The sequence below is a fragment of the Phocoena phocoena genome, chromosome 4 (genome assembly GCF_963924675.1).
Source record: "Phocoena phocoena chromosome 4, mPhoPho1.1, whole genome shotgun sequence".
NCBI classification, from domain to species: domain Eukaryota; kingdom Metazoa; phylum Chordata; class Mammalia; order Artiodactyla; family Phocoenidae; genus Phocoena; species Phocoena phocoena.
The window spans coordinates 69097615-69114090 of NC_089222.1; the positions used below are offsets into that span (position 1 = coordinate 69097615).

General features: G+C 37.5%; 1 non-coding gene and 1 pseudogene across 1 annotated transcript; both read right to left on the bottom strand.

Annotated features, from left to right (window-relative positions):
• Positions 1-5634: 5634 nt before the first annotated feature.
• LOC136123021 (U6 spliceosomal RNA) lies at positions 5635-5736 on the bottom strand. Its single transcript, XR_010655902.1, has one exon. It is a non-coding gene; the product is annotated as a U6 spliceosomal RNA (small nuclear RNA).
• A 9420-nt stretch (positions 5737-15156) lies between these two features.
• Positions 15157-16060, bottom strand: LOC136122874 (pleckstrin homology domain-containing family A member 3 pseudogene; annotated as a pseudogene).
• Positions 16061-16476: the final 416 nt, after the last annotated feature.

Here is a 16476-nt window from a genome sequence, read left to right on the forward strand (position 1 = left end):
CTATGTCTGAACCCAGATCTGGATAGGTGATATTTCAGGATTTTTACATATTCCTTCAAAAATTATTTGGAAAACCTCTGACTAAAAAAAAAAAACCCAAGAAAGAAAACAGCAAGAAAACATGAACTGCCTTGTTTTTTCTTTCCCACTATTTAGTACAGAAGAAAAGTATAAAATATCATCAATATTTACATTTCAAAGCAGAGGTTGTTTAGCACAATAATGTTTGATAAGTAAATGGAGGAAAGCTATTCTTTTTTAAAGTTAGGTACAAGCTATGATTTTTGTTGCTGTTGTGATTACCTCAAAATCTTAGTCATTTCAACTTCCCTTTTCTCTTGTTGCTTGTGGTTAATTACCAAGTCCAATTTCAAATTCATATTATGACGAGCATCACCTCTATTTTCTTTCCAGAGAATCCATGGCGTTTCTACATTGGGGATTATACACGTTTCTTAAGAAAAAATGGAGGCTTGCCCCATATGGCCATGCCATGTTTTTCTAAATTATTATTTCCTGCTTCCTTATATGAACCCCGTGTGCAACTAAAGCTATTCTTCCAAGTACATGTGGATAATCTACTTGCCTAGATTTTTTTTTTAGGATATTCCTTCTTACTGGAAAGCCTTATTCTATTAAATCACTGTCTATCAAGTACACATATGTCCACATTTCATATATCCCTTACATTCTAGGATAACTGTACTAAACAGAACACTTAAATTTTACCAGTTCTCTATCCTTGTAGCCTGAAGCTTATCATTTATCCCTTCCACTCATTGTTTGATCTCCACAATGAGGTTAGGACAATAGGACTTTATGATCCTTAGCTACAAATGACAAAGGAGGCAAACCTGTGGTTTATTTTCTGTACATCACTCTGTACAGTTGTTCACCAAATTCTTTGAAAAAATATTATCCATTTGTTTGTGGAAATCTTCAGAAATCCTCTTAGGATACTGGAATTAAATAATTACAGAACACAAGACACAGGGAATTTAGAGATCTGGTATTTCCTAATGTTGGAGAAATGCTCTGAAAAAGAAATGAGTTTGAGGTAGACAGCATTCTTCATTTTATTCACTCTATTTCTTTCACACTGATTATTTATTTCAATTAATATTTGAAGGTTGTTTTATTGACATTTGAATATTTGAATGTCACTGTATTATCATATATTATAAAGCTATAGTATTATATAATAGGGACATTATCTGTTACATGCTCCCAATATTTGCCAAATATTGTTTATAAAAACAAAAATACATGGAATTGATCAGGTTATTATTTTTTCTCTTCAAAGTTTACATTTTCCCAACTCAGATAGAAAATCTAACCTCAGGAACTATATACCAGATTTTCTAAAGGTAAGAAAATGTTAAAATGGACACAATTTTTAAATTATACTCTCTCTTCATATTGGGGGAAAAGAAGTGGATTCTAGTTCATCAACTGTGAATTCTGGATTAAATATCCTTCTATCCCAATCTTTGTAAGAGAAACATTAAAAGCCTATTTAGGATTTTATACTGTAACGTGTTGTGACTCTTTAAGGATTTGCTACATTTGTTTCACCTATACTTTTTTTTTTGTCTTAATTATTTTAAAGCAAAACCCCGACTTTGTTATTTCACCCCTCTAGGAGTCAGTATTTATATCCTTAAAAAATTATCTGGATATTTTCCTATATAACCAAATTTCTCCAATTGTCTTGAAATATGTTTTTACAATTGATATTTTTCAAACAGGAACCAAGTAAGGTCCACACTTACCAGGTGCTTATGTTGCTTACATCTCTTTTTATCTAAAACAGCCATACTATTACATATTGTTGATCTGCTAAAGACAACAGATCACGTGCCTTCTAATACTTCCAACATTCTAAATTTTCTTTGCTGTTTGCTTTGTGATGTTGATTTATTTGTTTCTCTATCCTTAGTATTCTTTTTTTTTTTTTTTTTTTATGGCTGCGTTAGGTCTTCGTTGGGGTGCGGGCTTTCTCTAGTTGCAGTGAGCGGGGGCTACTCTTCATTGCGGTGTGTGGGCTTCTCACTGCAGTGGCTTCTCTTGTTGTGGAGCATGGGCTCTAGGCACACGGACTTCAGTAGTTGTGACATGTGGGCTCAGTAGTTGTGGCTCGTGGGCTCTAGAGCTCAGTCTCCATAGTTGTGGCACACGGCCTTAGTTGCTCAGTGACATATGAGATCTTCCCGGACAAGGGCCCGAACCCGTGTCCCCGGCACTGGCAGGCAGATTCTTTATCACTGCACCACCAGGGAAGTCCCTTAGTATTATTAATATACTAATTATTGGCCCTACATATATGCTAAAATTTGGGATTAGATGTTTTGTTTGTTTTTGAAAGAATAGTTCTTAAGTGGTGCCATGTATCCTGCATCGTGTTTGGAGACAGGCAATGTCTTATTGTCCCTTCTTAGTGATGTGGTGATTGATTGTGTAGTTAATTCAGGTCATAATAGCCTGCATATCAGAAGGTTGACTTAACACAGCTCTCTGATTTTTGGCCACAAATAACCTAAATCCTTCCAGCTAGTGACGTCAAGGTATGGATCAAATGACTGTGCATAACCCCTTTCTTGGGTTCTGAGCTAGGAGACTAAAGATCTGGGAAATTAATTTAGATGTGCATGTGTATTCTAACACAGGCATATTAACCAAATTTTAAAAGTAAAGAACTGACTCACAGGGATTATAAAAAGTAATGGAATCTGAGAACCACCCCCCTTTAACTCTCCATGAAAATACCCTTGAAAAGATACAGATAACAAGGAAAAAGCAACAGTGATTCCAGAAACTAAGCATAAAAAGAGTGGAAACAGCAAAATTATGGAGGGATATCTTTAAACTTTGATGACATTACATAAATGTCATTGAGAGCTGATGTATCCTTTAACTCCTAAACTAAAAGAGCACTGGTACAATTTTTGGGCAAATCTCATTCATATCCCCTAAATAATGAATGTGAAGTTTAACTTTATGTAGATCTGAGTTTAATTCTTGGATTCTTGCCTCTTATCTGCTCTGTAATTCTGGGGAAGTTACTTCGTCTCTATAAGCTCCTATTTCTTTATTTATGAAATATAGAGTGGATTTCATTACTTTCCTCAGAGTCTGCATGTAGGAATTAAGCTGGAGAATGCATATATGTATAATAGTATCATGTTGTTTTAAAATAGGTTTTATTATTATTTAGAAATGGTAAGGCTAACAGAGATAACTGTCATTGAAAATATAGTTTGTTATACTTACGGATGTCAACTTTACTGTGGTTTCCATGGGAAGGAACAGGCAAGGCAGGTTAAACATTTTTAGGATTGAGTAGTTTGAATAATTCCATTGGCTCTGGGGTCTCTAGTTTTCTGGTACCCGACCCTGGGGTGATTAAGGCAGGTGACTAGTGGCCTAGAATATGAGAATCCAATAGACAAGTTAGTTGGGCTGTGGGCTCTGGATCGCACTTAAAAGGCATGTGGGCAAATTATTGTTTTGAATTTTTCATCCCTTCTCCACTGATCTAAATGATACTGTTTTTATATATCAGGTTCTCCTTTATTCATAGATCTATTTTTCATCTGTGCATTTTTTTCCCATGGGTCTCCTGTATCCTTTCTTCCTGTATAGCTTTTCAATATATGCTAATTGTTTTAAACTTTGTTTTGAAATAATCTTAGACTTGCAGAAAAGTTGAAATAATAGTACAGAGTTAATGTATAAGTTTCAACCAGTTTCCTATGGTAACATCTTTTTAAAATTTTTTTCAAAATTTTATTGGTGTAGAGTTGATTTACAATGCTGTGTTAGTTTCAGGTGTACAGCAAAGTGATTCAGTTTTATATATATATATATATATATATACATTCTTTTTCAGATTCTTTTCCCATATAGGTTATTTCAGAATACTGAGTAGAGTTCCCTCTGCTATACAGTATGTCCTTGTTGATTATGTATCTTATATATAGTAGTGTATATATGTTAATCCCAAACTCCTAATTTATTCCTCCCTCCCCCACCTACGATAACATCTTCAATAACATAGTACAATTGTCAAAACCAGGAATTAACATTGTTATGCTGCTATTAATTAAATGCAAGCCTTTCTCAAATTTAACCAGTCTTTTGCCTAATGTTCTTTTTCCTTTTCCAGGATCCAATTTCAGTTCTTATATTGCACCTAGCTGTTGTGTCTCCTTACTCTCCTCTAATCTGTGGCAGTTCCTCCCTTTCTCCTACTTTCCTTGTCTTTTATGATGTTGGCATTTTGGATGAGTTCTAGTCTGTCATTTTGCAAAATGTTTCTCAATTTAGGTTTGTCTGATGTTTACTCATCCTTAGATTGAGATTATACATTTAAAAAGATAATACACAGAAATAATGTTATGTTCTCAGTGCATGGTATCACTATATCTTCTTACTGGTGATGTTAATATTGATAACTTGGTTAAGGAGGTGTCTGCCAGATTTCTCCATTGTAAATTACTATTTTTTCCTTTATAATAAATACACTGATCTTAAGTGTAGAGTTCAATGAGTTCCGACAAATGCATACATCTAGATAACCCACACACCTAAGATATGGAACATTTCCACCCCTCTAGAACATTTGCTTATGTGGCTTCCTAGCATCCTCCCCATAGTAACATCCCCAAAAGCAACTCTTCTGATTTCTTTGATGTATTTCTGGATTCTCTCTGCTAAAATTTGTTAAGGATATTTGGATCTATGCCCATGAATTATATTGGTCTATAAATTAAACTGTCTTTTAATGTGCTTGTCTTATTTTGGTATCAGGATTATTCTGGCTTCAAAAAAAAGTTGAAGGATACTTCCCTTCTGTTTTCTGAAAGAGTTTATGTAATAATGGTATTACCGTTTTCCCAAATACTTAATAGAATTCATCACCGTAACTATCTGCACCTCGAGTTTTGATGGTGGGTAGGTTTGCAGCAATGAATTCACATTGTTTAATAGATACGTGCTTATCAAGATTTTCTATTTCTTTGTGGATATTTTATTTTTTACCTCTTTATTGGAGTATAATTGCTTTACAATGGTGTGTTAGTTTCTACTTTATAATAAAGTGAATCAGTTGTACATATACATATGTTCCCATATCTCTTCCCTCTTGCATCTCCCTCTCTCCCACCCTCCCTATCCCACCCCTCTAGGTGGTCACAAAGCACCGAGCTGATCTCCCTGTGCTATGCGGCTGCTTCCCACTAGCTATCTATTTTACGTTTGGTAGTGTATATATGTCCAGGCCACTCTCTCACTTTGTCACAGCTTCCCCTTCCCCTTCCCCATATCCTCAAGTCTATTCTCTAGTAGGTCTGTGTCTTTATTCCTGTCTTACCCCTAGGTTCTTCATGACATTTTTTTTTCTTAAATTCCATATATATGTGTTAGCATACGGTATTTGTCTTTCTCTTTCTGACTTACTTCACTCTGTATGACAGACTCTAGGTCCATCCACCTCATTACAAATAGCTCAATTTCGTTTCTTTTTATGGCTGAGTAATATTCCATTGTATATATGTGCCACATCTTCTTTATCCATTCATCCGATGATGGACATTTAGGTTGTTTCCATCTCCTGGCTATTGTAAATAGAGCTGCAAAAATATGGAACACTTCACGAATTTGCATGTCATCCTTGTGCAGGGGATGTACTTCTCTGTATCGTTCCAATTTTAGTATATGTGCTGCTGAAGCGAGCACTGTGGGTATGTTTTGATAGTTTGTGTCTTTCAATAAATTTTCCATCTAAGGGGACTTCCCTGGTGGCTCAGTGGTTAAGAATCCACCTGCTAATGCAGGCGACACGGGTTCGAGCCCTGGTCCAGGAAGATCCCACATGCCGTGGAACAACTAAGCCAATGCACCACAACTACTGAGCCTGTGCTCTAGAGCCTATAAGCCACAACTACTGAACCAGCATGCCACAACTATCGAAGCCCATCTGCCTAGAGCCCATGCTCCACACTGCAATGAAGAGTAAACCCCTCTCTCTGCAACTAGAGAAAACCGGCACACAGCAACGAAAACCCAACGTGGCCAAAAGTAAATAAATAAATAAATTTATTTTTAAAAATTTCCATCTAAATTGTCAAACGTATCGGCACAGGGTTATCAACAAAATTGCCTTATTGTGTTTTAATGTTTGTAAGATCAGTAGGGATGTTCTCTCTTTCATTCCTAATATTGATAGTTTGTGGTTTTTCTCTTTTGTCTTGATCTACAGAACTATGGTTTTATCCAAACTGATGATCTTTTCAAATTATGAATATGTGAATGTGTTCTCTTTTTTGTTAGTTTACTTTCTATTTCACTGGCTTCCACTTTTTATTATTTTCTTCCTCTTATATTTGGGTTTCTAGCTGCTAAAGGTAAAAGCTTAGAGTATTAATTTTAAAATTGTATTCATTGTTAATACAGGTAGTTAAAGATTACAAATTTCTCTTTCAGTGCTACATTAGTTGCATTCCACAAATTTTGCTATATTGCATCTATAAATTGCTTCCAGTTGTTTCATAATATCCCACATGTCTTTCCACTTACATTACTATCTACAACTCTCAAGGATGAGTGACTCATGATGTCTCCAATACTCTAACACCCAACACAAATACTGCTTCAGTAATTCCTAATATCATACCCTTGTATTCTGAGAATTTCTTTGGGGTACATACCCAGGAGCAGAATTTTTGTCATATATCTAACTACCTTGCTTCACTCTATTAATCATTTGAACAATTTACAAAAAACATAGTTTTTTTCTTGATTTCCATGTAAATGGTGTTTCATTTGTGCTTAAAATGCTGGTTTTCTTCTTTTTCAGTCCACATATCTTTATTCTTTTTTTTCTGCCCCATTACAACATTGACTATAAGTGTTAATCTTTGTCTTAATCCTAGTTTTGAAAAGACTGTATCTTAGACATTTATGGAAAGTATTTTGTAGTTTCCTGTTTTCAGCCTAAGCTCCTTCTTAGTGTACCATGGTATTCATCATTGATGAATATTAAATTTTAACAAAACATTTCTAAATATACTGAGATTATTGTATGGTTTTTTCCCCTTTAATATATTTTTGTAATGATTTTTTTTTCCAAATTGAATTCAGTGTACATTGCTGGATAAGCACGATCTTGCCATAATGTTTTTATAAAATATATTGCTTTATATGTTTTTCTCTTTTTTTGGAATATATGTTCAGAAATGAGATTAACTTGTGATTTTTCCTCTCTTGTTATATCCAAATCTTGTTTGGGCATTAAAGTTATACTGGTCTCATAAAGTTGTGGAACAGTCTCCGATATTTTGTTTTCTGGAAAACTCTGTAATTCTGTCCCTTGAATCTTTGGTACGTTTCAACTCAAAAAATAACTGGGTGTGTGAGAGTGTGTATGTGTACGTGTGATTATTTAACAGTAATATGTCAATTTTCTTCTTCTGATTTGATCCAGTTTTTGTAAGTTTTATTTCTGTAGGAAGTTGTTCATTTATTTAAAATTTCAAAATTGGCACATACAGTCATTCATTTTGTTTTCGTAATAGTTAATCTCTGCTTCATCTAGAGCTGTACTTTTATTCCTGTTATTGTTAGTGAGTTTCTTTCCTTGTCATAAACATTTCATTTTACTTTATTTTTTATCTCAAAGAAACATCTTAAAATTTCTGCAATGATTTGTTTTCTTTATTTTCTTCTAACTTATTGTGTTTTAATTATTTTATTTTATGTAACATTAAATTGAATTCTTTATATTAATCATATAAAGCTGACTGCCACCAATAAAAAGAACCCCAGTCAGTAAATTTCCAAATTAGAAACCTCTTTCTTTCTCACTTTATATCCAATTAACTTACATTCTGCAAAATGATTTTCAAACTCAAACCCCTCTGATTACGTAGGGCTTCAGAGTCCTTCACATGATCTTTGTATCCAGGCTTAAGGCAAAGAAAAGAGAGCATGTGTGGAAAAAGCTCTTTATTCCTCAGGGATGGCAGTCATTACATCCATTCACATTTTTTTTTTTTTTTTAATTTTTTATGTTTTTCGGTACACCGGCTTCTCACTGTTGTGGCCTCTCCCGTTGCAGAGCACAGGCTCCGGACGCGCAGGCTCAGCGGCCATGGCTCACGGGCCCAGCCGCTCCGCAGCGTGTGGGATCTTCTCGGACCGGAGCACGAACCCGCGTCCCCTGCATCGTCAGGTGGACGCTCAACCACTGCACCACCAGGGAAGCCCTATTCACATTTATTGATGAGACCTATTGTTTGGCCACAAATCTCTGTCGTAAAACTGGGAAATGTAGTCTAGCTGTGGACTAAGCGAAAAGAAAACACAAATATTGGTCAGCATTGGGCCAGTTGTGCCAGAGTCCATAATTGTACTCACCAAATATCCACTTTCTCCTTCCCTCCATGCTGACCCCCCTGAGAAATGTCCCAGAGACATACCCCGTCACTGTATACTGCTCAAAGTCCAGGATCTTCAGGTGATTTGCTGTCCTTTTCTTCAGATTTGAACATGATTCCTGTTCCAGCAGCCAATAAGTAATACAACTAGTTATCTGTTCCCTTCCACATACATTGCACAGTGTTAAACCAGGGACAAAAAAAACCACTCCACAAGCTCTGATTCAGAAAGGGGAAGAATAGGAGACCTAAAACAACCATTATTCTGTGATAATTCAAAAATCCTCCTGAGCAGTCTTAACAGGGACAGTACCCTCCTGTCCCTATTTTGGAGGTGTGAGAAGTTCTTTGCATTCTTAGAATCAAATAGGTTTTGATTCTACTCTGGAGGGGAGTCTTCTTCTATCTGTGGTTCTCTGGGGCCCCAGACTCTAATCACTGTTAAATTATTCCTCTGTCTGTTATTAGTCCCACTTGCTTTTCTATTTCATCAGCGTCACCAAGGATAAGGTAGCAAAGCCCTCTTTGACTTTGTCAGCGGCTGCTGACCTCCATAATACTCCCCTGTCCTTTGTAGCCCATCCCTGCTCCAGGTTAGTGGGTCAAGAATTACCAGAATTTGTTCCCCACTAGTCAGTCTGTTTTGAGCACAATCTCTTATCCCATTGGAGCTCTGGATTAGGGCTAGGACAGGATTTTACTTACTTTCCCAGTGGACTTGTCTCTCCAGTGTGTAGTGGGTAGTGTGGTACTTGCTCCCCTAGATCCCTCCTTGCTAGGTTGCAGTGGCTTGGCTGCTTTCTTGTCCTCAAAGTGGCAGATCCTGACAGGTAGCCCTCTCTATAGAGCTACTATCTCCACATTCTGTTGATTACTCCCTCCCCTCTCCTCTTCAGTTCAGGAGTAATAATGGCTCTCTGCTCTTCCTCACCCCAGGGTCAGTTTACCATCCCTTTTTGGATTTCCTTAACCCTACCTATACCTTGGTAAACATGTCTTTATCCAACTCTCCTTGATTGCCTTATTTGAGCACACCCTCTTACTCCTATTGAGACATAAAGGATGATGTAAGCAAACCTGACTTTGAATTCCAACTCTGCCACTTGCTTTAAAAACAAGTTTTGTGACACAGTTAGTGATTATTTTGCATAAAATTGTTTTGCATGATATAATACTAACAGTATTTCTTGTGCTTGAGCCAAACTAAAAATATATATAGCACATGAGTTTGTTGTGGTAGGAAGGGAAACTTCCACATTTTAAAATAATGTTTAGTTTTAGTTCTCCCAAAAAGCAGAGCTTGAGACAGTCTTACATGTGTGAAGTGATCCTAGGGAACGAGAGTTGCGGAATTGCAAGAGTAAACTGGGAAAGAAAGGAAGACGAATCCAAAGGTGCATTATTGATTTGGTTCTGCTATAAACAACCAGAACTAAATTTCCCTGCAGTGTTTCTGAGGACTAAGAATATGTCTCAGAACTGTCAATCTAAGGACATTTGAGAGAGAGATTTTTATCCCCTGACTCCTGTCTCTCTAGCTGTTCCAGAAAGGCTGCGTCAGCTCCCACAGCATCCTGTATTAAGACATAAGAGAAGCCCTAGGGCAAAAAGCAAGAAATGAGGAACTGTTAAGATATATCTGAAGACTGCTGGTTGTCACAGAGATAGCCAGAGCCAAAAGGTGGTGGGAATTTTTAAATTGGCATAAAGGTTGTCCAACCTATTACCACCCCTCCACTTGGTAATTTACTTAAGCAGACGTCAATTTACAAATGTTTGTTCAATGAGAACATGCAAACTATTCTTTCATAGTCGCTTTAGATTTCATTCCTTTTGATAAATACAAAATTGTCAAACTGTCATTCAAGTAAGAATTCTGATTTTTGAGCTAGGAACCTTGATGCCGGAGGAGACTAGGAGGATTGTTCTCTGGGCGCCAAGACACATACTGTTCAAATAAACTGTGACAGTCATAAATGCTTCCTCTAAAACTTTATGGCTTCCATTAGTTTTGCATATTGATCCAGACTTGCATTTTCCATTTGTTTGATTATTATCATATTTTCTTTTGTGATTGTAAAAATGTCTATAACACTTACAGCGTTGCAGAGCACTTGAAATTTTTTTTTAAATGACAAATGTTTATGTGTGACTTTTCCTTTGCATAAGTTTATATCCAAATTTCAGGACTAACATATAATCTAATATGTTCTATTTGATCTCATCACTCAAATTTCTAAATTGCCACTCTTCCCCATCCCACCTCTGCCATAATTCGTAGTAGGATTCAGGTGAACACTAAGATATGACAAATTCTCTTCCCTGGTGGCGCAGTGGTTGAGAATCCGCCTGCCAATGCAGGGGACACGGGTTCATGCCTCGGTCTGGGAGGATCCCACAGGCCGCGGAGTGGCTAGGCCCATGAGCCATGGCCGCTGAGCCTGCGCCTCCAGAGCCTGTGCTCCGCAATGGAAGAGGCCAGAACAGTGAGAGGCCCGCGTACCGCAAAAAAAAAAAAAAAAGATGTACTGTTGTGCATCTTTTCATATGCCCCTTGGCCATCTGTATGTCTTCCTTGGTGAAATGTCTATTTAGGTCTTCCACCCATTTTTCAGCTGGATTGTTTGTTTTTTTGATATTGAGCTCCATGGGCTGTTTGTATATTTTGGAGATTAATCCTTTGTTGTTTCATTTGCAAATATTTTCTCCCATTCTGAGAGCTGTCTTTCCATCTTGTTTATATCCTTTGCTTTGCAAAAGCTTTTAAGTTTAATTGAGTCCCATTTGTTTATTTTTGTTTTTATTTCCATTACTCTAGGAGGTGGGTCAGAAAAGATCTTTCTGTGGTTTATGTCAAAGAGTGTTTTTCCTGTTTTCCTCTAAGAGTTTTATAGTGTCTGGTCTAACATTTAAGCCTTTAATCCATTTGGAGTTTATTTTTGTGTATGGTGTTAAGTGGGGTTAGGTAGTGTTCTAATTTCATTCTTTTACATGTACCTGTCCAGTTTTCCCAGCACCACTTATTGAAGAGACCGTCTATTCTCCATTGTATGTTCTTGCCTCCTTTGTCATAAATTAGGTGCCCATATGTGCATGAGTTTATCCTGTACCATTGGTCTATTATTAGAGAAATGCAAATCAAAACTACAACGAGGTATCACGTCACACCGGTCAGAATGGCCATTATCAAAAAATCTAGAAGCAATAAATGCTGGACAGGGTGTGGAGAAAAGGGAACACTTCTGCACTGTTGGTGGCAATATAAACTGATACAACCACTATGGAAAACAGAATGGAGCACCCTTATAAAACTAAAAGTAGAACTACCATATGACCCAGCAATCCCACTACTGGGCATATACCCTGAGAAAACCGTAATTCAAAAAGATACATGTACCACAATGTTCATTGCAGCACTATTTACAGTAGGCAGGACATGGAACCAACCTAAATGTCCATCAACAAGTGAATGGATTAAGAAGATGTGACACATACATACAAAGCAATATTACTCAGCCATAAAAAGAAACGAAACTGAGTTATTGGTAGTGAGGTGGATGGACTTAGAGTCTGTCATACAGGGTGAAGTAAGTCAGAAAGAGAAAAACAAACACGGTACGCTAATGCATATATATGGAATCTAAAAAAAAAAAAAAAAAAAAACCCATGGTACTAATGAACCTAGTTGCAGGGCAGGAATAAAGAGGTAGACATAGAGAATGGACTTGAGGACATGGGGTGGGAGGGAGAAGCTGGGGCGAAGTGAGAGAGCAGCATGGACATATATACACTACCGAATGTAAAATAGTTGGCTTGTGGGAAGCAGCAGCATAGCACAGGGAGATCGGCTTGCTGCTTTGCGGTGACCTAGAGAGGTGGGACAGGGAGGATGGGAGGGAGGCTCAAAAGGGAGGGGATATTGGGACACGTGTATGCATATGGCTGATTCGCTTTGTTGTGCAACAGAAACTAACACAGTACTGTGAAGCAATTATACTCCAATAAAGAGCTATTAAAAAAATAAAACTAGATGTGCTTGGTTTGGTTTGGTTTACTTGGCCAGTATTTAAAAGTAAAACTTCACACTTATGAAGAGCATATAAAATGTTAAAACACAACTTAATTTAGTGAAAGTGGACATGCAAATTAACTTTTTTGACAGTTTTACTGAGATAGGTGGTTTGTAGAGTCGTTATGCTTTGTTGCAACTTATACGATCTTCTCTTTATAGATTAAATTCCATTTTTATTTTTAAGACCTGTAATTGTTGAATTCAGTCTTGGAAATCAGAGATGCAGAAGCTATTAAACTCTTAAGTCATTGGCAGTACTTTAACTAATTTCAGTTTAGGCACTTTTCATGTCTTTTCTCAGTACACAAGGAATATGTGCCACCTGCAGATAACTAACTTGATAACAAATTCACACTTCTAGCCTCTCCTTACACCTCACCTCCCAAGGATCACAGGAGTACCTGTCTTTTTCATTTCCTTCTCGTTCCTTCTTCCTCTCCCGCTCAAGATGTGCTTTATTTCGCTTCACAAATTACCAAAACGAATATAAGAAGAATCAGAAAATCTGAACAGCCCTGTGTGTTAAATAAATTAAATTTATAATAATAAAATTCCTCACATAGAGAACTCCAGGCCCAGATGGATTCATTGGTGAATTCTACCAAATATTTAACGGGAAAAAAAATCCAAGAATATACAAGCTCCATTAGAAACTAGAGAAATAGTGTACATTCTACATCTATTTTTATGAGCCAGCATAACCCTGGTATCAAAATCAGTCAACAACTTTACTTGAAAAGAATATTACATATGAGCATAGATACAAAGTGATAGAGATACAAATTTTAGCTTTATTGCTAGTAAAGCTGTTTGATATACATCTCTTAGGTCTTTGGTTTAGAGTCACACACATCTTTATTTTAATTAAAACAGGTGTGTATTGTACATATTGTTTTATAATGTTTTTATTAGATTTTATGCCATGAACATTTTTTCATGTCATTAAATATCCATCTATAACATAATTTTTAGCCCTTCTCAAATAATGCCTATCTGTTTAATCAGTTCTGATTGGCTTTATAGAAGTACTACTTCTGAGTATTTTACACATTCCTTGTTCTGTGTATTAAAACGCACACACAATATGAAAAATTCCCTTTATAGTTGAACATAATAATTTTTTCTTTTAAAAGTTATTTTGGTTTATTTGATCTAAGTTAATCTCTCTCTATCCTTTTTTTTTTTTTTTTTTTTTTTTTTGCGGTACGCGGGCCTCTCACCGTTGTGGCCTCTCCCGTTGCAGAGCACAGGCTCCGGATGCGCAGGCTCAGCGGCCATGGCTCATGGGCCCAGTTGCTCTGCGGCACGTGGGATCCTCCCGGACCGGGGCACGAACCCGTGTCCCCCGCACTGGAAGGTGGACCCTCAACCACTGCGCCACCAGGGAAGCCCCCAACCTTTTAATCTTTTAAGAAAAAAATTTAGTAAGAAATTTCCCTGGAAAAAAAAAATAGTGGTTGATTACATTTCTGTCTTCATTTTTTTTAATGCACAAACTACATATTTATTAAGCATATGATTAACTTAAAAACACCAAACCAGTTTGTTTTAAAGTGCTCCTCATCCAAAACCTTGGACAAAACCATCACTCCAAAGTGAACTGAAAAAACAGTTTACAAGGCAGACACTGACAATAGGTATGGACAGGCACTACCAAAAAATGCTATTTGTTCTTTAATTAAATAATGCCATTCTCAAGTTACGTAGGGCAGTCACCTTGACAGATTCCTTTTTTATAAATATTCATAAATTTAAAATGTCTAGATATTCGAAAGAGCTGCAAACATTAATACCTTACAACAACAACTTAAGTCTATTTTCGGAAAAAAGCATTAAAATCCTCTTCCACTGCAAGTCATTTATTTCTCTGGTGGAAGTGAGCAAGGTCACTACAATATTAACCTCTTTTCTAGAACAATATAAATAACAAGGTATGCACATCTTAAATTTGGGAGGTCATAAAAGTTAGGATGAAATCATTTTTTTTGATGCAACAGAAAAATAAATAAGTAAAAATTAAATACTTTAACCCAATATTTGGTATTGACAAATCAGTAGTGTCAACTTCATATACAAAGGACAGCACAGTCTGGTTTTTAAAAAATCCTCAATGTCATGGTATTTGGGGTAAAATTATTTCGAATATTAAATGTTTCCTTTTTGCTTAAAGAAATATGATACAAGCACCATCAAGCTGCGACCGTAACTCAGTTTCAGCTGGGGTAAAGTGACCATTTGGTCCATGGCACAAGTTACGTATATCACACTTCTGTCAAACTGAAACCTTAGGTTTATAAGATTTCATGTTTATAAGCTACAATACACACTGACTAAGATGTCAGTCCCTCACAGTTTCTTAGAAAAAAATCTACATTTGTCCTTACAGATGTCAAAATGTTACACCATCATTTGTTCAAAAAACAAAAAGATGCACATTCATACTGTGAAGTTATTAGGAAAATACTCTTGCAAATAAACTATATAAAGATAAAATACACTTCAAAGGTATGTGGGTTGTTTTTTGTTTGTTTTACAATATTCTATAAAGTGCAGAGTAATCCTAAGGGAAAAATTACTCCCTATAACATAGTTTAATTACAGCAGCTTTTGCAGAGCAATACTTAGAGGAAGGTGGACACTTCCGTTTCCTCAGGAAGAGAAGGATGGAAGAGCATCTTCTGATTCAGATTTTTTTTGGGCCATAAAGTCTGCTTTCCTCAGGAATGGTTGCTGATGCCAAATCTCGATTAAGTGTATTTCTTGAACAGTGAACAGGTCTATCTGGGTCTTTGAGAGGAACATCATTACAAGAGTCTGTATCTGTGTAGGTTCTTTGGCGCCGCTGGGAGAGTCGGTGAAGTGTAGACACTGTTTCTTTTATAGAGTGGCTGCTCCTCTCTGAACTGCAAGAACCAGGGTGGCTGACAAGACGCTTCATCATTTGAACAGGAGAAGTTGACACAGGAAAAACTAAGGGATCCCGATGGCACAGCTGAAACATCCCGGGTTTAAACTTGGCATTCGCTATCTTCACACATTCCTCAAGCGTTGTGATGAATGTATTACACGTCGCCCTAAGTAGAGAAGAGGTTTCATTCATGTTCTCTATGCTGGGAGATGAATGATTCTCATCATGGTGAACAAATTCTTGAATCGTATGAACTTGCTTCATTAGGACGTCACAATAGAGGCGAAGCTCAGACATTTTGGTTTTCAGAGATTCACTGGTTTCATTTATTTCTTTTTCTTTTTTAGTCCTAGTATCAGACAAACAGGCTTTGGAGCTCCCCAGAACAACCAGCCACCTTTGTCTTTCAGCTGCATTCACTGCCTTCATGTAGAAATGCTGCTCTCCTGGAATGATTAATTCCATTCTTGTGTTGTCTGCTGAACGGACTTTAATTTCTCAAACTGCCATCTTTATACTTCCTTTGTTCCCTTTGCAAACATCATCTGGTGAATCATAGTAGGACAGGATTCCATTATCTAAAACAAACCAACGAGGCTGCCAACCTGTGGGATGGTTGGTCCACTTGTACAGAACTCCCTCCATGCTTCAGAGCCCGGCGCCGGCCGCGGTGAAGGGGGAAACGCGGGGCCTGGGCAGCCCCTCCCGGCCCGCCCGGGCCCCTCCCCCGGCGCCCCCAGCCGGCACCGAGCAGCCCTCAGCCCGCGCGCGCTGCCGGGGCGTGGCGGCCCTCAGAGGCCGGGACGGCGGCCGCCGCGTGGTGCTTGGGGACCTTGAGACATCCCCGGGCGAGCCCCGACGGCGGCGGCGGCAAGATCGGGACCACGGCCGGTCTCCTGCTCGCACTTCCACAGCCCGGCTGCTCCCTTCCGCGCCCCCTCTGTCTTCACATTTTTAAAAGGGGAAATGTTTACCATACTTTAAAGGCTTCTTGAATATCCATCATCAAACATTCTAAGAGCAATTTCTTAGAGGGCATTTTTGTTCACCCAAATTTTAAT